This window comes from Lissotriton vulgaris, chromosome 1_1, assembly GCF_964263255.1.
Source record: "Lissotriton vulgaris chromosome 1_1, aLisVul1.2, whole genome shotgun sequence".
NCBI lineage: Eukaryota > Metazoa > Chordata > Amphibia > Caudata > Salamandridae > Lissotriton > Lissotriton vulgaris.
The window spans coordinates 464,228,345-464,249,567 of NC_141685.1; the positions used below are offsets into that span (position 1 = coordinate 464,228,345).

General features: G+C 46.0%; 1 protein-coding gene across 5 annotated transcripts in view; it reads left to right on the forward strand.

The window, feature by feature from the left end:
* SGIP1 (SH3GL interacting endocytic adaptor 1) overlaps positions 1-21,223 on the forward strand; it is a 1,273,000-nt gene that overhangs the window by 376,261 nt on the left and 875,516 nt on the right. The gene's annotated exons all lie outside the window — the stretch shown is intronic.

Below are 21,223 nucleotides of genomic sequence, written 5' to 3' on the forward strand. Positions count from 1 at the left end.
TAGAACGCGGCGTATCGGCCAACAAACCTGTTTCCCGCTGGGGGAGAGCTGTGCGGGGACACTATCTGCCACCGCTGAGGAGACTTGAACTCCCATCACCCCCTGCGAGAAGGACTCGCACATGGGGGCGTTGCCGGGCCAGAGCCCGGAAGAGGCTGGGTTGGATCCCCCCTCTAACATTTGCTGTAAGAAAAGCTTGAAGATGGTGAAAAAGACAGCCAAAGTATGGGGAGGAAGAAGATAGTCCACCTGTCCGCTGAAGAGGTAACCCTTACAACTTTAGATACCTTTTTAGCAAAAACTTCTTTAGCCACAGCAATAGAGATTGCCCATGTGGAGAGGAGACTATCATGGATGACGATACAAATAGGGACATGACACGTGTGACGCTCCAGGAGGGTCAGACACAGAGCACACAAATGGCCGTAACCAGCCCTCCCATGTCTACCAGGATTAGCACTGCCAATCCTATGCCAGCGGGATCAACCCCACCTGATGTTGTAAAAGGTGCCCATATTACCATCGATGCCCTGGGCCGTTGGCGCAAACCGCCTCTTAGTTCCCATTCTGAATAGTTGCCAAATAAAGAGACGGGCGCTGGGAGCAGGAATCACAAGAACATAGGTTTATTTCTCATGAGGAGAGCCTGTCATTTCGGACACGAAACACAGTGTCTTTCGGGAGGTGCTCTAACAAGTGAGCTGAGACTCCGTCTTTTATACTTTACAAAACACTTGGCATTACAATCACGATGTTGTGAAACAAGGAAAAGACATCCCCATAATCCACGTGTCAATCCTACCCCACATGTGTTCACAATAGGGACCCTTGACCTGCTGATAAGAGGGGAGGGCAATCACGCAGCTGAGTGTTCCGTCAACTGTTTAGGATGTGTGCGCCTGATCATAGCCCAGGGGGTGGGGTGGCCAGGATCAATAGTGGGTCCTTTGAAGAGGAGTGACTCCATACAATAAGCAGTAAACAGCATCTCCTGGCTTAGACGATGACCTCAGACATGTGTGGACAGTCAATCGCGGAGGGAGGGTTTACTAACAGAGGGGTTATTCATGAAAGGAGAGGAGGTGCTGGTCAGGCGCGGCCGTGACTCCCAAGGACAGAGTCTTGCAGAAGAAAGTTTATGACTTGCCCGTGTGAGGAAGAAGGGGAAGGGGGAGCCAGGGTGTGCACAGGGACAGAGTCGCACAGAGAGAGAGGTCTTATGACTCATGCATGAGAGAGCGGGGGCAGTCAGGTGCAGCTGGGGAGGGTTATGTCAGCTGAGGCGAAGAATGCCTCTTCAAGAGGAAATGGGGGGTTTGCGTGGGTCAAGCAGAAGGGGCTGCCTTTCAGGGCAGGGTCGCGCAGAGGGAGAGGGTTTCATGCTCTATGCATGTGAGAGAGGGGGGTTTCAAATACGCGCAGAAGGGAAGCCGGTGATTCTAATCTTAGGCGGGCAAAAGGCCAGGGTGCCTAAAATGGCTGTCATGTACACATGGGTACAGGCCTTTGCTGGCAGAGGGATGCAGTCAATGCTTTACGGTATTCATGGTGCGTGCAGGGAGAGGAGTGGGAAAAGGGAAATGAACGTTGCTTATGTACATCAATATTTCTAATTTTCTACAGTCGCCCCTTTTTACATAGCAAAGTTCATTTTCGTAATCGATGAGGGTACATATAAACAGGTGCGGTCGAAGAATTAGCATTTGTCAATACTAACATATGGCATATAATCATGGACAGTTGATGTGTTTGGCAGAATGCAGCATATAGGAGATTGCATTTGTCGAGTTCCTATCATTTCAAAGCACTACATAGCATAAACGTTTCTGACTTGAAAATGTGACCAATGAACATCTTGACCAAGTAGTTGAGGGCGGAATTCAGTTCAATACACAAGATCTCTTCGTCACAGTGTCTTTTTTTTTTATTTTTTTTTTTTAGCAGTGAGCCATCACTGGTAGGCTCTAGTCCGTGTCTTTTCGTTGGCGCTGTTGAGCACCGGCGGTGGAGCTATAGGTCCAGCCCGGGTCTATCCTTACGCGTTGCAGGGTGCAGTCAGTCCTCTGCTGTTAGACCACAGTCCTGTTCCCCAAACAATCCGTTTAGCGGCGCCTTATGCTCGGCACCTATATTTCCGTGGCAACACCCTATTCCTACTTGAATGCAGTTCTTCCTTTTGGCAATAAGTCACGTGGAAAAGAGGGTGTGTGTGGTTCAAATAGTCGATAGGAGAGAGGGCGGAGTTGGGTCAGAGTTCCTGGGACACACAAAAGGGACCAAGGGAGCAAAGGATAACAAGCAGGCAGGCCCATCAGTCGGGCCCAAAGAAGGGGGACGGAGACTTCAGGCACACGTGGGTTAGCAGGCGGAGGGCTTCAGGGCAGCCCGCCAAGTTTCATTTTCCACGTTTGGAATTGCTGTCTCGTCCCGTATCTTGTTGCTCTGCAGCTCCACCTTTGGTCGAGGTCACACGTGTCTCAAGATCTGCAGCCAGGCTGTACGTCACGTCCGACCCTTCTCCTTCGGTGATCGTGAATCTTTGAATAGGTACAAAACAAGTTTTTAGAGAACTGGCAGAAGAAGACATCTACGCATGTGAATTCCTCCCTCAATCCTACATACTTGGGAGATACGCTCATCGGTCACAGTCAGAGGTCTATTACCAGGCAGTGCATATGTCGGCATTCTTATTGAGTTCATGCCAAGTTTATTCATCGTCCCATTTATAACTCAAGTGAGGATAAATAATATTTCCATCAACTGTGCATTCCATCAAATTCAATATTTCGGAACATTTCCCTTCAAGGCTGGCTAACCTTTTCAAACAGGGCAGGGGCGCTATCATCGAGAGTCGGGGCAAAACATGTTTTTCTCGAGGGACGACAGTTACTCATGGTCATCATGTTTATATCCGGGACAGCAGCTGGGGTCTATCAAATGGGGCGGGGATGCTTCGGGCGCTCACGCTTGGGTGCAAAAAGGGGGGTGGGGCAATCTGGGCATTGGGGGTCAATCTAAACGTTGGTGTCCGTCTCTGGTGAACAGAAAAATAAGGTGCCATTGACATACAGTTCCCCTATAAAAGGCCAAATTGGGGGACCTTAGTCGTCTTACCTGTCCTTTCCTTCTCAGCCAATTCGAGTTCATTCATTTTGCAGAAAGGAGAGGTAGTAATATGGCGAGATACAATCATTTTAGTTTCAGTCAATTTCGCTGAACACCTTTGCGTTCAATAAGTATCCAATCAGACTGGTGCCAGCGAGGCACTGTTTTACCATAAAAAGGAAGATGGAAATAGAGAGACTCTCAGAGTGGGAGTCGTCCGCAATCTAAAACGAGCCATTTGGTACACGTATGACATGCAGAGAGAGAGAGAGAGAGAGGGAGATAGAGAGAGTTAGAGAGATAGAGAGAGTGAGAGAGATAGATAGAGAGAGAGAGAGAAAGGGAGAGAGATATAGAGAGGAAAATGGTGGGATAGAGATAGAGAAAGACAGAGAGATGTGTACAAAAATAGGTCATTTAGTGCGTTCACAACACAGAACAGCAGGGGGTCAGGTAACGGAGAGACTCAAACAAAGGGCGAACATAAACCCCTACAGCACACACACACACGAACTCAGACAGAGGAAGACAGTACACGTATTATATATATATAAGACATTCATGACAAAACAGAAAACAATAGTTGGCCAACAAAATCCATATTATATCCTACGTATCTTTACTATCCTATTTATCTACGTGCTTAGCTCTTTCTACCCTTCCCTCCTTTTCCTTCTCGCTTGTTATCTCTGCGAGCGTTCTCAATTGCCAATACTTACACCTCGGTTAGTCGATCAGAAATTAACCTGGTCGCGCTATTTACCCATGGTTGGTTCTTAAACCATTTTTCAGTTTCTTCCTTTGGTGGGAAGTTCTTCAGGCTGAGGCAACGGCAAGCATTTGATCGGGAGAACAGTCGGACAGCTTGGCTATATCTATAAGAGTGTGAGAAAGGGGGGGGGGCAGTGCATTTTGAACATCAGCAACATTTCTAACTTCCCAGACGGGTGGTGCCTTGGTACCCTTACCTTGGGACTTTTCCTAGTCCTTTCCCTATCTAATTAAACGTCATAATCGCGTTATCTAGCGTGCTAATTTCGAGTCGATTTCCGTCATACAGTACCCGTCAAGTTTCTATGTCAGTCCATCCTCCCAGTCGTCAGGCTCTAACGGCGGAACAGTCATATCTACGTCTATGTCTGTCAAAGTTTGTTAGCACAAGTACTATGCTCAGATCCCCTTTTTCTCCTTTTGTCGGTCGCTCGATCGTCGCTTTCCCATACTTCAGCCGACGTTCCGACGTGACCTGCAGAAGGGAGGAGAAGAAGGGGGAGGGGGTGCAGCATTCAAAACACATCAGCGCGCATAAATCGAAAAATGTTTTTACCTACCACATACTCGACCTATCTCCACGTAATGCATTTCTTTACCATCTCGGCGTTTAAGCCTAGAGGGACCAGTAATGTCAGATATATAATCATTTGTGATCTGAGTATCTACATGAGTTACTTGGTCGCAACCCCTTTTGTTGGGTGCAAGGGTGGCGGTCAGTTGGCATTTCTGTGGTGTCATTTTAAGGCATCTAAAACACTTTTCCGGCTGCCTGTGACACATAATGTAGCTGCTAAATATCTGGTCCTTTTTAACCTTTAACTTTCATCATACTTATTCTTCGCTCACAGTAGCAAAACATCCAAAACTCATTAATGCAACCGCTACAACTACGCTTTCTTTTTCAAAATACTTTTAATAAAAAGAATGGGTTCTGGTATATAAATACAGGCCTACAACCCAGTGGACCGGCTACGGAGCAGATTGAAGCTGTACATAAGAAGAACGAAGTTGGTGGTAGTTCATTGCATAAAGTGCAGCAGTGCAATAAAATCGTACCAAACTTCCCTACAGAGCAAGCATGATGAATGTCAAGAATTCAATTTTTCAATGAATTCATTAATCCATTATCCAAATGCTCATTCATTATCTGAATTACACCAATTCATTTTCCCTATCATAATTAGTACCCACCCTAAGTCAGTTCATTGTCCAAACATATGATCAATATCTATATTGCTTTCTTCTCTAAGCACATAATCACTATCCATCTTATTGACTTTCACTGTCCAAAAATGCACACGTATCTCAGAGCATCAAGATTCGAGCAATCCGGGTGAACAGGGAGTTTGAAAGTTTTGTTTCGTGTATCGGCGCCATTTTGGGCGAGGTCAGGCAGGTTCCAACATAGTCAGAATGTCTCCAATGACTCTTGGCTGGACCAGAATCTTCCGTTGGTAGTTCAAAAAGTTTTGTGTAATGTGGCAACAGTCTAACAATATGGACCATCAGTCAAAGAGTGGGGAGGGCGGCAACAATTTTCCTACCGGGTCACTCTGGTGTTCCACCAGAACTGAACAAGTCTGTACCTTGGCGATGTTTTAGCCATTTCCAAACTGAGGCTGGCGCTGGCAGGAGTGCGCCGATGCCGCGGTTCCCAGTGAGGAGGATGGGGGCGCCCATGCGGAGGGGTCGCGGTGCCCCCCGGCTCTCATAGAATCTTCAAAGTTGAGGAGAGAAGGCATGGGGCGTACGCTCGTACCGGGCAAAAGACCGCTTTTCGATGTGGACCCTCTTTAAGCAAGAGCGTTGGGGTGCTGCTGGAAGCCTCCACCTGGAGGGAGGTGGGGGAGGCTCGTTCGCGTCACCTCCCACTTCCAGCGACCCCGCGCCGCTCTCCGGCTCCAGTGTTTCGGTAAGGCCGTGCCAGGCGATGAAGATGGGGAGGGGGGGTCGGTGGCTGAGGCAAGACACCCTCCCCTTTTTGACATGTGGCGGGACTACCTGTAATTGTCCAGGCGCTGACATGTGGCGGGACTACCTACAATTGTCCAGGCGTCGACATGTGGCGGGACTTCCTGTAAGCGCCGCCGTCCTTGCTTCAGCTTCGGCCTTCTTTGCAGGCCGGATCAGGCGAGAGTGAGAGGGGGGGGGGGGGTGGTCGGAGGCTGAGGCAAGACAGCCCCCCCCCCCCCCCCGTGGCCTGCAGGGCAGCAGAAGAGGAGAGGAAGAGAGGTCATCACGGTTTTCTGGGCCGTCCGCCCAGCAGCCTCCCCTTCCGACTGCGGCCAGGCGAGCCCTGCATGCATCGAGGCCTCGCCTTCCGGATGGGCGTAGCCGCGGACCTGTTGCACTTCGGGAGCTTCCGGAATGGGGGTAGGTACCTATTGAATTGTTTCTATTTCATGTGACCGTTATTTGGGCGTGGTGGGCAATGAGGCAGACATGTTGGGAGCAGGAATAGGCAGTGGAGCCTAGCTACCTCGTGACTGTCTTGCTGTCGATTTTTCGCCATCTTATATTTCTTATTACGAACTGTTTCTAATGTTTCTTATTTTTAGTGAAGTCGAAAGCTCATCAGGGGGTTACTGACTTAGCCCGAATTCTTTTTATTTTTCCTTCTTTTCCTTAGCGTGTTTCGAGCTAAAGTTTTCTGTTAGTAGGGTACGGTGATCACTTCATTTTTATATGTCCTTTCACTAGGGGTACTCTTGGACGGACCAGGTGAGTTACCTCCAATAAATGGTCCGGGTGGAACTAGATTATCAATCAAAAGGGGAACATATATTCCTTCATTAGGGTATCATCCTGGACAGACCAATGGATGTACTTCCATTTACTAGGGTAGCCTCCTGGACGGACCAGATGATCTACTTCCACTAAATGGCCCGTGAGTGGGGAGCATATGTCCTCCATAAGGGTAGCCTCCTGGACGGACCATGCGAGCTACCCCCCAAATAAACAATCAGTGGGGAGTGGGTAGGACTGACGAATTCACAAAGGGGCATAACCTACCCTTTACTACTTGCAAAGACTAGATAGAATATTTCTATTCCACGTTGTTTGCAGGTAGAAAATACCTCAAACGAAACAATTCCTGGAACAACAATGTCCAGGCAACCAATCAATCAGTGGGGAGAAAAACAGGCATGACGGATTACAACGGGGACAAATGTCTGCATTACCTGCCCTTCGCTATCTGCAAAGGGAAACAGAATATTCCTATTCGTCTCTGTTTGTGGACAGGGAAGATCTCAAAGAGCAACAATCTATTATTAATCGATTTCAAACAATCAGTGGGGAGAAAAGTAGGCATGACGGATTACAACGGGGACAAAAGTCTGCATTACCTACCCTTCTCTATCTGCAAAGAGGGACGAACGTTCCTATTCGCCGCCGTTTGCAAACAGAGAATGTCTCGTTCTCAAGAAGAGAACCAATATTTCAAGTAGCATCCAAAGCTAATTGAACCAATAACAACAATATCAGTATTCAAATACCGATTCCAATACAATCAATCAATCAATCAGATGGATAAAACCATCCTACCAATCAGGCGCAAAACGCCCTACTTAATCTTACCCGGACCGGACCATACGGACAGTTCTTCGTCTTCCTCCTCCAGCGCCCGACTGTTCTCTTTCTCCATGCAGCATTCCTGTGGGATTCCAGTCAGGACAATAGGTCACTCGAGAGAGGTCCGTTCAGAATTGGTGAAGTTCTTTCGATCGGCAGCCGGGCGAGGGCCCTCTCAAGGCAGGTATACTCCGATCATTTAGATGTTCACTTCTTCGTCTGGATCTCTTACCGGACCTTATGTCACTGATGGACCCCGCGTTGGGACGCCAATTGTAAAAGGTGCCCATATTACCATCGATGCCCTGGGCCGTTGGCGCAAACCGCCTCTTAGTTCCCATTCTGAATAGTTGCCAAATAAAGAGACGGGCGCTGGGAGCAGGAATCACAAGAACATAGGTTTATTTCTCATGAGGAGAGCCTGTCATTTCGGACACGAAACACAGTGTCTTTCGGGAGGTGCTCTAACAAGTGAGCTGAGACTCCGTCTTTTATACTTTACAAAACACTTGGCATTACAATCACGATGTTGTGAAACAAGGAAAAGACATCCCCATAATCCTCGTGTCAATCCTACCCCACATGTGTTCACAATAGGGACCCTTGACCTGCTGATAAGAGGGGAGGGCAATCACGCAGCTGAGTGTTCCGTCAACTGTTTAGGATGTGTGCGCCTGATCATAGCCCAGGGGGTGGGGTGGCCAGGATCAATAGTGGGTCCTTTGAAGAGGAGTGACCCCATACAATAAGCAGTAAACAGCATCTCCTGGCTTAGACGATGACCTCAGACATGTGTGGACAGTCAATCGCGGAGGGAGGGTTTACTAACAGAGGGGTTATTCATGAAAGGAGAGGAGGTGCTGGTCAGGCGCGGCCGTGACTCCCAAGGACAGAGTCTTGCAGAAGAAAGTTTATGACTTGCCCGTGTGAGGAAGAAGGGGAAGGGGGAGCCAGGGTGTGCACAGGGACAGAGTCGCACAGAGAGAGAGGTCCTATGACTTATGCATGAGAGAGCGGGGGCAGTCAGGTGCAGCTGGGGAGGGCTATGTCAGCTGAGGCGAAGAATGCCTCTTCAAGAGGAAATGGGGGGTTTGCGTGGGTCAAGCAGAAGGGGCTGCCTTTCAGGGCAGGGTCGCGCAGAGGGAGAGGGTTTCATGGTCTATGCATGTGAGAGAGGGGGGTTTCAAATACGCGCAGAAGGGAAGCCGGTGATTCTAATCTTAGGCGGGCAAAAGGCCAGGGTGCCTAAAATGGCTGTCATGTACACATGGGTACAGGCCTTTGCTGGCAGAGGGATGCAGTCAATGCTTTACGGTATTCATGGTGCGTGCAGGGAGAGGAGTGGGAAAAGGGAAATGAACGTTGCTTATGTACATCAATATTTCTAATTTTCTACAATGTAGCACCTGTCTATAAAAGAGAGGGGCCCTTCTAAAACCCATTGCATCAATAACTCTAAGAGACCAAGAAAATGCAAATTGGCTGCAGTAAATCCACCAGTTGGTAACAATGGAGAACCCGCAACCCCAGCTGATTGGCATGCCACAAAAGGTTTTGAATTTGTACTATCTTCTTGCAAAATTTAACGAGCTCTTTTCTTAAATATGCCTACATTTTTAATCTATTGAAAAGGTAACAAAGGACAAGCATTTCCGGGACATGTGCCACTTCGTGATGTTGAGCCCAGAGGTTCTATAGGGCTGATGCAACATTCCCCAGTAGGTGATAATTGCATGGCCAACAGTAGCTCAAACCCCCCAACCCCTGGCGAAACCTCACATCATGGCACCTTTAACTCCGGCTCCACCTCTGTTCAATGTGGCCAATTTACCTCCGGCGTCAGCCGCGAAGTAAGTAACAGAGCAAGCGAAGGTCATCCGATCTTATGACCCATGGGACACAGAACAGGGCATCTCGGCCATAAGGATAGGGGGCCCTCGCCTTACACAAAGGTTGGATGAGGGGCCGAGGCTAGACCTCCCAACTGCTGCATGTCCCTATGTGGTTATTTTGGTAAACACCCCTGTTTGACAATGAGATCAATTAGAAACCACCACCCAACTAATTCACAAAGCTCAACACTGGATTTATAAAACAACCAATAATCGGTCAGAGGGACACTTCAAAATGTTAATGGCATGCAGAGTTTCCTGGCTGGGCAAACAAGTCCAATCTATTATGGGGGACTGTGTGGTTTTAGCTTTTAAGTCTCCAGCCATGGCAGAAAAATTACTATTCCCATTACCTAATATGCCAACAGCATCAATAGAAATATTTTCCCTACCTCTTGGCTTTTTTTTTTTTTTTTACAACTTCTCGACGCATCAGCCAGGTATAAACGGAAACCGGACTCCCAACCCTATTTCACACTTATTGGATGCCCAATCATGTACGTGGTGCGGAGTAAACACAGTACCCCTTTTTTCAACATTTAACCGATTCTTGGTGTTGTCGGACCAGGATGCCTGCGATTGGCGGAGAATTAAGGAGGGGTCTCAATATGTATTTCCTGATCACTTGTTTCAAACTCACTGAACTTAGCTTAATCACAGCACTTGTAGAGCGCCTGGGAAAGGGCACTCGTGTCAAAAGTTCTTCTGCTCGCTCTTTTAAATCGCCGATTTAGCACTTTGATTTTTACCTATCTGTCACTGTGTACCTCAATTTAGCATACCTGTTGCACTTAAAAACGGTGTCACTCCCTGGTCCAGCGCAGATTGTTCTGATTGTTTGGAGGGAGGTGCCTCCTACCGGAAGTAAGCTACGACCACTTCCGCCCGATTCCAGAAGGGAGATTAGCAGTCTAGCATACCTCTATACATAAACACATGCCTAGACAGACGCCCAGCGGACGCGCGCCGAAGGCCCGCCTAAGGCAACCCCGTCCGTGCCTGGACGTCGCCAGGAGCAGGAACCCCTGCCTGTTTTGCCCAAAAACCAAGAAATGAGGTGAGGACCTGTCACACCTACACCAGCCAAAGTTAGTCAAGATTAACTACGACTATTCAACTAGACGGATAGCAAATAAGGCATGCGCAACATCCCCAGAAGTAGTTGGCCCGTTCTCTTGCATTACCTGTAAATTCCAAAGTATACATTTAACTCGGCCACCGAGAGACATTATCGCTACTGGGCAGGGTATTCAAACTCCTCACCACTCCATAGGCAGGAAGTGCTCTCCTAGGACAGACAGCAGGGAAGGCTGGAACTGCTTTCTGGTTAACGTAAGGTCTTTGCCAAAGCATGCAGTCAACATATGGGACCTGCTGTCCTCCACTGACCCTCATATAGGGTTCCTGACAGAAACCTGAACTAAGCCTTGCTCCAACACTGCAGTGGCACTTCCAGAAGGTTATCACATACAAAAACTAGATAGACCGCGCAGAGCAGGAAGAGTTATAGCAATCATTTACAAGGACCCCATCACAATCCCCATCCTAGACCAAATGTGCAACAACCAGCTGAAAATATTAGTTTTTAGAATGGACATATACCAAAGTCTCATCTGGAAAGGAGCTTTAGTATAACGCCCCCTAGGACCACTAGCCAACACAATCACGCAGCTTATGGAATTAATTTTTCTGCATGTTTTATCAACCAGGAATTTTTTACTTCTTGGAGATTTTAACGTGCACAGCGAAAAACCAGATAATCCAGTGGTGATGTCCCTCCTGACAGATTTGTCCTCACTCAATCTAACCAAAATAAATAAGGATCCCAGTCACCAGGCAGGTCATACGCTAGATATAATACTGACAAACTCCCCCAATATATCCTATAGAGCAAAGCACCCCTTGACATGGTCAGATCACTCCACGATCGAGTTCCGTATCAACGGCCCAAAGGCACAGACTGTCCCCGAAGTCTACACCAAAAATAGTTCTAGACAATGACACAAACTTACACCATCACGTTTTCAAACCACTTTTATTCCACCTCAATACTCAGATACCGACAATGTAGATGAACGCCTAACTTCCTTCAATTCCAGCCTGCCATCCACCTTAAACAGCTTGGCTCCTTTGAGACAGTGCCCTGCGATCATAAACGCCACCAGACACCGTGGTACTCTGTGCCACCCTTCGGCTTGAAAAAAGTCAATGTAAAAATCTTGAACGCTGATGGCGTCTCTCACATTACCCAGCAGACAAAGAAAGATGTAAAGATGTAAATATGCAACCAGTCTCTGCAATGTGGCTACGTCCCAACTCCGTGGAAACAGGCGCTTGTCACTCCGCTCTTGAAGAAACCCTCCCTGAGCCCAGATTGTCTCTCTAACTATCGACCCATCTCCCTACTGCCTTTCCCTGTGAAAGTAGTGGAACGATGGGTCAGTTCCTGCCTTTCCATTCATCTTGAGCAGAACAACCTTCTAGACGATCTCCAGTTCGGTTTCCGCCCTGCCCACGGCACCGAAACTGCGGTTTTAACAGCCATGGAGGATCTTCGCATGCGTGCAGACAGGGGCCAGCCAGTAGCACTAATACTGCTGGACCTGTCTGCCGCATTCGATACGGTCAACCACAGGACGCTGCTGCTGAGACTCAGGGAAGCTGGTGTGGAAGGCACAGCTTTGCTTTGGTTTCACTCTTACCTGCAGGACAGGAGACAGGCTGTCTCCCTCCCCCCATTCCAATCCGCCTTCTCACCTGTGCCACAGGGAGTTCCCCAGGGATCTTCCATTAGTCCCATCCTTTTTAATGTGTACCGTAAACCACTGATCACATTAATTAAGTCATTCGGGTTAAAAACAATTAACTACGCAGACGACACCCAGCTCATTCTCTCCTGGGAAGGAGAAGACTCCATCTCTCTGACCTCCTTCCATGAGTGTCTTAGAGAAACGGCTGGATGGCTCCATAGGAACTCCCTTCAATTCAACGCCTCCAAAACAGAGGTTCTGTTTTGTGCTGGCACCACTCTATCTTGCCAGTTCCCGAATGACTTCTGGCCTCCTGAGACAAGGGAGAAACCTAAACCTGTCTCCTCGGTCCGCAACCTGGGGGTCATGCTCAATAACAAGCTGAGTATGGAAACCCAGGTGGCAAAAACAGTGGGGATCTGCACGGCTCTGCTACGCTCCCTGCGAAAAATTATGCCACTTCTCCCTGCACAAGCCTGGGCGTTGGTAGTCAGGTGTACGATTCTGAGTCGCCTTGACTACTGCAACGCCATGCTCCTTGAGTCCCCTGTCACGTTACTGGACCGGCTGCAACGAATTCAATCAGCCGCGGCCAAGCTGGCTCTTGGCTGGTCGAGAAGGTCTTCGGCCACAGCGGCACTGGCCGAACTGCACTGGCTACCCCTAAAGCAGCGGGTGGCTTTCAAGTCCCTTTGCATTGTATTCAAGGCTCTGCATGGACTCGGGCCCAGGCCCCTGCAAGCCCTGTTTCTGTGGTATACTCCTACCAGAGATCTGCGATCATCCTCGGCTTATCTGGTAAGGGTGCCCAGATACAACAAAGCCAGAACTGGGGGTAGATCCTTTAGGGTCGCAGCTGCCAAATTATGGAACAGCCTGCCCATTGACATACGCCAGATCCCTCAACTTCTTCCATTTAGGAAGTGCATCAAGACCTGGCTTTTCCCTTAGACCTCCCCGCCTTTACATACTTCGGTCTCTTCTTCAGTAAAGTATTCTCCAGCGCCAGGAAGCCTGCAAGGTATCAGCTGCGCTATATAAATAATTAAAATAATAATAAAATAATGCACTAGCACAATAACCTGAAAAACGCTTGTAAATCTCACATCGCAGACCAACTTGAACAAGCTGGGAGCACTCCGAGAATTCTCTACCAGATCTTAAAAACATTCACCAACCCCAAAGCCTGCAACATTGAATCCGTCCTATCTCCCAACGATGTGCGACAATATAGCTAGCCATCTAGTTCAGAAAATTGATATGATTTATGATAAAATCATCTTGTCTAAGGGCCCTCAGACTGACCCTAAGCTTGATCTCCCACCGGCCAATCCCATTCCTCACATGCTTGAGAACTTCCCATTACTCACCACAGAGGAGACTGAAGCTTTATTAAGAAACGCCAAATCAGGGTCTCCACTAGATCTCATTCCTGCTAAAACAGCCGCCACCATCTGCTCTATCCTAAACAGCTCCATGAAAGAAGGCAGTCTCCCACCGCATTGGAAAGCTGCGCAGATTATTCCAATTAGAAAAAATTCTAAACTCCCTACAGAAGACTTAACCAGACCAAATGAAATCGGGACTCCATACGAAAGCCGATTGAACACGAGATGGCGATGGGACTTATCATGGCTCCATCAGACGTTTAATTACTTGTTCACTGACCAAAGAACAGAAGGACTGACACCATACTACACAAACCGAATTCGTGGTGCATTAAACAAAAGCTTTAAAGGACCCATGTACTCACAGACCATACGATTCCTTGTTGACTACTAAAAGATACATGCTCACCATACAATTTGTTAGCCTTGAAAAAGCCCGCGGAGGGCGAAACGCGCGTCGGCTGTGACGGTGTGGCAAAAGAAAGGAATTGTTAATAAATGGACTTGGAATAATATTTAACATTGTACATGTCTTTTTGAGGAACACAGGAGTTGGTGAAATCATTTGTCTTTGGAGTTGTAATGGCGAAAATGATATTTGGAGAATAGCAACTGAGAGGGATGTGCCTTGGTACTTTTTCTAAGAAGACTTAACCAACTACAGCCCCTTTTCCCTACTTCCCTTACAAAGCAAATCTTGGAAAAACCTGTTAAACACTTATCAGATTTTGCTGAATCCTCTAACTGCTTGGATCCCTCTCAATGTGGATTCCGTCCCAGATATAGCACAGAGTCTGCATTCGTGGCAGTCACGGACGACATCCGGATGCTGTTGGATAACGGTCAAGCGGTACTCTTGGTGATGCTTTACCTATCCACTGCATTCGATACAATCTCCCACCAGTCTCTACTTAGGAGACTGAGAGACATAGGCCTTAAAGGGAATGCGCTGGAGTGGATGACCAACTTTCTGTCTGACGGAACGCAGACCATTAACCTAGGTCCATTTCATTCACAGACCACAAGGGTGACCAAGGGTGTACTACAGGGTTCATGTTTGAGACCTACCTTATTTAACATTTGGCACGACTTGAGTAATTTGGGATTTATCTCTATATCCTACGTCGATGACACCCAACTGTTTCTCTCCTTTGACAAAACAGATACCAACATTCAGACCACCTTAGCTGAGGGTATGAAGGCCATCACGGAGTGGATGAAAGAAAACCTTCTCAAGCTCAATGCAGCTAAATCGGAGATTATGCTGTTTGGGGAAGCTACAGTGAAGTGGCCCCCTAGCTGATGCCCAGAGGAATGAAGTCCTTCCCCTGGTGGTAAAAAACCTTGGAGTTCGGTTAGACCACAAACTTACATTGGGAGACCATACCTCCTCCACCGCTGGAGCATGTTACCGTAGCCTACTTAGAAGAGTTTTACCTTTTCTGCCACTATCGACTCGGAAAACCTTGATCCAGGCAGTAGTCCTAAGCCGTCTTGACTATTGCAACGCTCTGCTGATCTCAGCCAATGAAAGCTCCATAAACAAACTCCAGGTGGTCCAGAACACTGAGGCCCGCCTGGTGACCAATGCCCCCCCAGAACCGCATCACTCCCTCTTCTTCAAAAACTACATTGGTTACCAGTTCGGAAAAGGATCAAATTTAAGATCTGTTGTATTGCATACAAAGAATTAAACAACCTAGGCCCCAGCTACCTAAACAACAAGTTTATCAGTTATGCTCCTTCCAGACCCCTTTGCTCTGGAGCTAAAGCACGGCTCCAAGTCCCTTACTTTAAAAAAACTGTTTAGGTGGCAAAGCCTTTTACCATCTGGCCCCACACTACTGGATTGAATTCCCCATTCACTTGCATCAATACACGGACTATCTGGCATTCAGAAAGTGGTTGAAAACCTCACTGTTCTGAATGTCCCTCATTGGTTTTTCACAGCGGTCCTAGCGCAGAGATACCCTATGGGGTGATTTGGGCGCTCTATAAATAAAATAAATAGAAATAGAAAATAAACACATTTAGTGCTAATACATGGAATATTGCAGGCCTGAGGCACAAATTGCTGGATCCAGAATGGCTTAAGATTGATCTAGTTTGCCTGCAAGAGACTTGGGCAGTGGGACCTGTTACAAAGATGGCTATAGATTGTATTATAGTCCCGCAACTGCTTCTACCTCGGGTCGGGCGAGGGGCGGGATCGTGACACTTTTAAAGAATAACCTGAGATTTGAAGTACTTTGCTCCCACAAATGATTGTCAATATTTTAATATGCTGCACCTTAAAGGTCTCGATGGGAACACTATTTTATTGATGAATTTTAATAACAATCTATCAGGCGCGAGATGCATAAGGTTGCATCCAGTAGTGTTGTGGATGGGTGATTTTAAAATACACTGTTGCCCCTTTGCACTAACCTCAATATGTAGCCTATCAGATGAGGACGGGGGGATGGGTAGTATTCACTTTTGCCACAACCATTATGGGAATGTAGTACTAAATAAGCTCATTATTACACAAGATCTGGAGATAAGGAATCCTTTGTCGGAATCCACTGGCCATCCGTTGAAAACCTTCTGTTCTAACCTAAATAGCTCCACGATTGACTTTACAATAGCCTCAGATTTCCTGAGATGAGCTCTTAGCAATAGTACGGTTACATTCTCAGGCTTCAGTGATCATGCAGCTGCATCTTGTTATATGTATTGGGTAGGTATCCATGGTTCCAACATATTATATATAAAACCTTAGGTTACAAGGATGAATGGGATAACATTTAGGTGGGAGAGCATTGACAGGGCAGTACTTAGCCCCGGGTAGTCTCTAGCAGGCTTAAGAAAATAGCAATAGGCCTGGATTTAAACCCGGACTCACCGAACATTATTGTGACCTTTGAAGCCATTTTGTTAGAAGTAAAAAAGAATCTTTCGAAGAGTGGTGGGTCCCTAAACAGTAAGGGCCAGAAATGGTTTGACCGGAATTGCACTGAAGCATTTTCTCACCTGGATCAAACACTTAAGTGCATGCCAAGAGACCCAATCCTGGTCAAATAGGCTCGCCCAAGGTACTTCACGGCCAGGAAGAATAGGCTTAAGATACTGAAGGGAGAAGCATGGGAAAAACTGCTCCAAGCATCTGCCACAAATAACGTAACGTGAGGGATTTTTGGGCAATGATTAATGCCCCATTCTTAAAATCAAATACATACCCCAACCTTTACAATTATGTGGATGAGGACTCCTGGGTGGAGCATTTTAGTAAAAATTTGAATGCAAAGTGAAAGGGTACTTTGGCATTGTGTGAGGACCCTGTCTCCCCACTTAATATTTCTCTCACTTTTAATAATTTAGAGATTAGTGAAGCCCTGGCACAAAGCACTAGCAATAAGGCTCCTGGTCTAGATGGCACCCCAATAGACTTTTTTACTGACTCTCCTAAGCTTTGGGGGCCTATGCTCACAAACATGTTTAATATTTAAAGAACAATGCTTCAAAGTGTGGCCTAAAAGGTCCAAAAGCAAGAGGGGTGACCCAGAAAGGTGCACTGTTTTTTTTTTTTTTTTACAAATTAAATCAATTCAATAGGGCGCAAGAGACAGTCTGTAAAGGGTCATGTAGGTCAAAAGATGACAGATATTTATGTGAACAAATTTAATTTTAGAGTGCTCACATAATAAGTGAAAGAACGCGTGGTGTAAAATAGTGATAATGGATTTTTTTTAATGGATCGCATGGACAACAATATTGTGAACTCCATAAATGATTTATACATGTTATGAGGAGTTCATGTTGTGGGGTGGTCATCGGCGTTTCAAACCTAATTATTGGGGTTCATCTTCAGGACAATGGTGAGCAAGTTGGATGACATGGGCGCTGGCGGTAAGTCAGATATAAGTGAAGAAAACTAATTCATCTGGCTCTTAATTAATACTGCCTGCGTGGAGCCCTGACTCCCTCCTGGGAGCACTGTCCCTCGGAACTACCCAGCTATTTTCGGGTTGTTTACCGTTAATACAAATTACTTCGGACCTAATTTTTCTTCACTTCACGTACGAAACCCCAGAGAAATGCGTGGCTATTTCGAAAAAGGTCATAAAAGGCCACTTTTTAAAATTTGCAAATGGGGCGGGACTGACTGCCCAGAATAGTAAACCTACAGTCAGAGAGTATCTTCAGGGCCCAATGCAGAGCAAGGGGGAACCATCTTATCTGGAATTTGTAACAAACCCTCGTCACAGATTCATTTTGTTAAGGTTTCGCCTTAACCTCATTACGTGCATGTTGGGCTTCCCTGCTGTTACTTATTCTACTAATGATCTTTCATGTTGCCCATGTGATGGTTCCTCGCTCCAAACTGATCTGCACATTTTTGTAAATTTTATTGTGATCATCGTGAGAGATTTTCGATTCCAATTATACGGAAGCTTAACTTTAGGCAATGTCGCCTGACCCTATATTTCTTACGAATGCTTCCAGACCCTTTAACTTGCTTTTGTGTTGCCTCCTTTCTACATTTCTCGATGAAAACAAAAAATTGCATGTTTGTTGAGAGAAATTGATTTCTAATTGTTTTTTTTACTGTTTTTTAACTGTGTTTTTATAGTATATATTTGTGATGTATATTTGAACTTTGAAGATTAATATTGTATTAATCGAATAAAGTAATTTTGACAATGACTGTAGTGTCAGAGAAGTAGTCTATCTAGTCCTAGAGGCCATGCTTTAACATCATATTTTGCAGAGTTGTACACTAATGTTGAACGTTATTTAGAAATTAATTCTTGAAGGATGTATGATGATGCATCAAAGGCCATTTCAACGCATTCTGTTAGAGCGCGGTTTTCACAACCCAAGTCCTTCCATCGGCTTGCGCTGGATTTAGGAATAGTGTGAATTACTATTCCAACTCCAGTCTACATACATTAGGGAAGGTGTTGGAAACAGTTATTTACACTATTCCTTAGTCAACATTTCTCTCCTACCTTACTTCGCCAAGATCGCGGAGAAGGTTGTTAACAACCACTGACAGCCTATATTGATACTCACAAGCTGCTCCATCCTACTCAATCTGGCTTCCGCGCATCCCACTCGGCTGAGTCAGCATTGCTCTTGTCTACTGAGACCTTAAGGAGATATGTGGATGAGGGTCTGACGGTGGCCTTAATTCTTCTGTATTTAAGTGCTGCATTTGACACTGTTGGTACAACAACGGAGTTTGGTCCTGGGACAGGGGGCAGCTGGACCCAATTTACAAGTGGAACAAAAAAATATTGCTGGCCCACCTCATTATTTAGTCTCACTAAAAGTTTTAAGAGACAACAAACAAATAACAACGTCTCTTTGTTTGTATGGGGAATTTTATTTAACCCTTTTGTTCATTATTTTTGGAATGATTTAACAAATCAATAGGCGAGAAGAACACTCCATACACCTATGTACAAATACAACACATTAAGACATATTTCACAAGTGCTAACAAATATCACATAAAAGATAAATCAAACATTCATCAACAAACTCCTCGGATGAGAAATCAATAACAATTCTATGTGCGCAAATAATTATTCTTTGCGAGATAATCAACAACCGTTATTGAACCCAAAAGGTTGTAAAAGATTAGACAGACATCAGAAATTGATCCATAATTAGTCTTGACCAACAGAGCTGCACCCAAAAAGTGCAATTATTTAAAACTCTCTATCTGTCGTTTGCCTTGCCAACGCGTTTCGAATCTGTCAAGGATTACAGATTCTCCTCAGGGCTCTCTCAATGTTTTCAATCTAAACAAAAAATATAAAACGAAGTTTGTTTCAGTATTTACACCTTATTTACAAAAGGACGTTTTTACAAGGCCCCCCTAGGGCTGGTTTGACTTTGCTGAACTAATTACCTCTATGGAGAATGCGGGGGACTCTCGTGGTGGTGTTTGTTCACGAGGGGTTGCCGCAGAAATCAATGATAGTGGGAGGTATTCTGAAAAAATAGTAGTAGTGAAGACTTAAAAAGCCATCTGGGCCAGTGCCAAGCGACTACAACAGACCTAATGCAACACGTTCATACCTTCTTCAAATGCTGCATTGAATGCGTTATTGAATTCTCCGTGTGCTCCTTTTATACTTTCTTTGCGACCTGTAAATTATAAAGGTCCGGCTCAGTATTGGCATAAATTGTGTTGAAGTTCGTCAAGTATTTCGGGAATGGTTAAAAGCCACCTACCCGATTTATTGGTAGTAGACACGGGGCGTCAACGACCGCCATTCCGTGTGTTGATTGTCTAAAACTTGCTATGTCAGTCGCGGAGTCGTGTTCCTCACCGTTCTATCAAGAAACTTTTCTCTCGCGCTGAAAGACAAAACCGGGGCCTTATGGTCATTAACCCAGTAAAATGTGAGGGCACCGCAGTCTCACGCATGAGGAGTAACGCGGACGCTCACCTTCCTTCGACCAGAGCGAACCAGGAAATGAAAACGCAGGAGCAGCCGGGCGGCTGTTCAGGGCTCCTACATCATTGCAAGCCCACAGCTAGGCATTGTGGGTGTTGTAGTTTCCGACCTAGTGGGTGCATGAATACATTACAATCTCGAAATTTCAGAGAGTGAGTTCAACCCGGTTTGGGTACTGTTGAACTTCAGTATTAAATAAGCTTCTTTTTTCAAGAGGATGTGATCAATATTGATCCCCGTTTTTGGTTGATTGATACTGAAAAGTACTGTCCAAGTGAAATCATTTTCCCCGTGTTGTTTTTCGGAGAAATGTTGGACCAGGGGCGCAGTTAACACTTTCTTTTTAATGCGTGACCTATGTTGTGTCATGCGTACATTGACCTGCTGATTGGTCTTGCCAATATAAATTTTGTGGCAGGAACAGATTATGGCGTAAACAACATTTTTTGTTTTACAGTTGGTAAAACTGGTATGGGTCCAGGATATGTTAGAATGTTGAAAAATCGTGCCCTCAATAGTTGAATCGCAAGCGATGCAATTTCCACATCTGTGGTGTCCCTCAATGGGTTTGAGACCCCATGTAGATAACAGGTCACTTTTGGGTTTGGCCAATCTTACGTCCGCACGGACCAGTTGTTGGCCAATATTCTGGTTTCTTTTGAAAGCGAATATGGGACGGGGAATCGGTGTCTCTAATTGTTCCAGTAAATGCCAGTGTTTCAAGACCATTTGGCGTATGTTATGGGTTTCTGGGCAGAATGTCGTCACGCAGACCAGATTCTGAAGGTCACGTTTAACTTTTGTTTCAAGAAGGGTCTCCCTTGGTGTACAACGTGCTCTTTTAAAAGAATGCTTTAGAAGCTTTTTAGGGTACCCGCGTTGCGTTAGTTCTTCACAAAATCTTGATCCATGTTGTTCAAATTGTGTTAGCTCTGAGCAATTTCTCCTTATTCGCAGGAGTTGGCCATATGGCAAATTTGCTCTCAAATTTCTGGGATGTGAACTCCCATAATGGAGTATGGTATTCCTGTCCGTTTCTTTCTTAAAAAGTGTGGACTTTAAGGACCCGTCAATACCTCTCATTTCTACGTCAAGGAATGTCATTTTGACGTTACTTGAGTCGATAGAGAATTTTATGTCCCTGTGTCTATTATTGAGCCACTGGTGGAAGTCACCCAACTCGGTGCGGCTCCCCTCCCACAGGAGCCACACGTCGTCGATGTATCGGTACCAGTGCACAATTTGATGTGCAAAAGGGTTGTCTGACTCGACATATTTTTTCTCATATT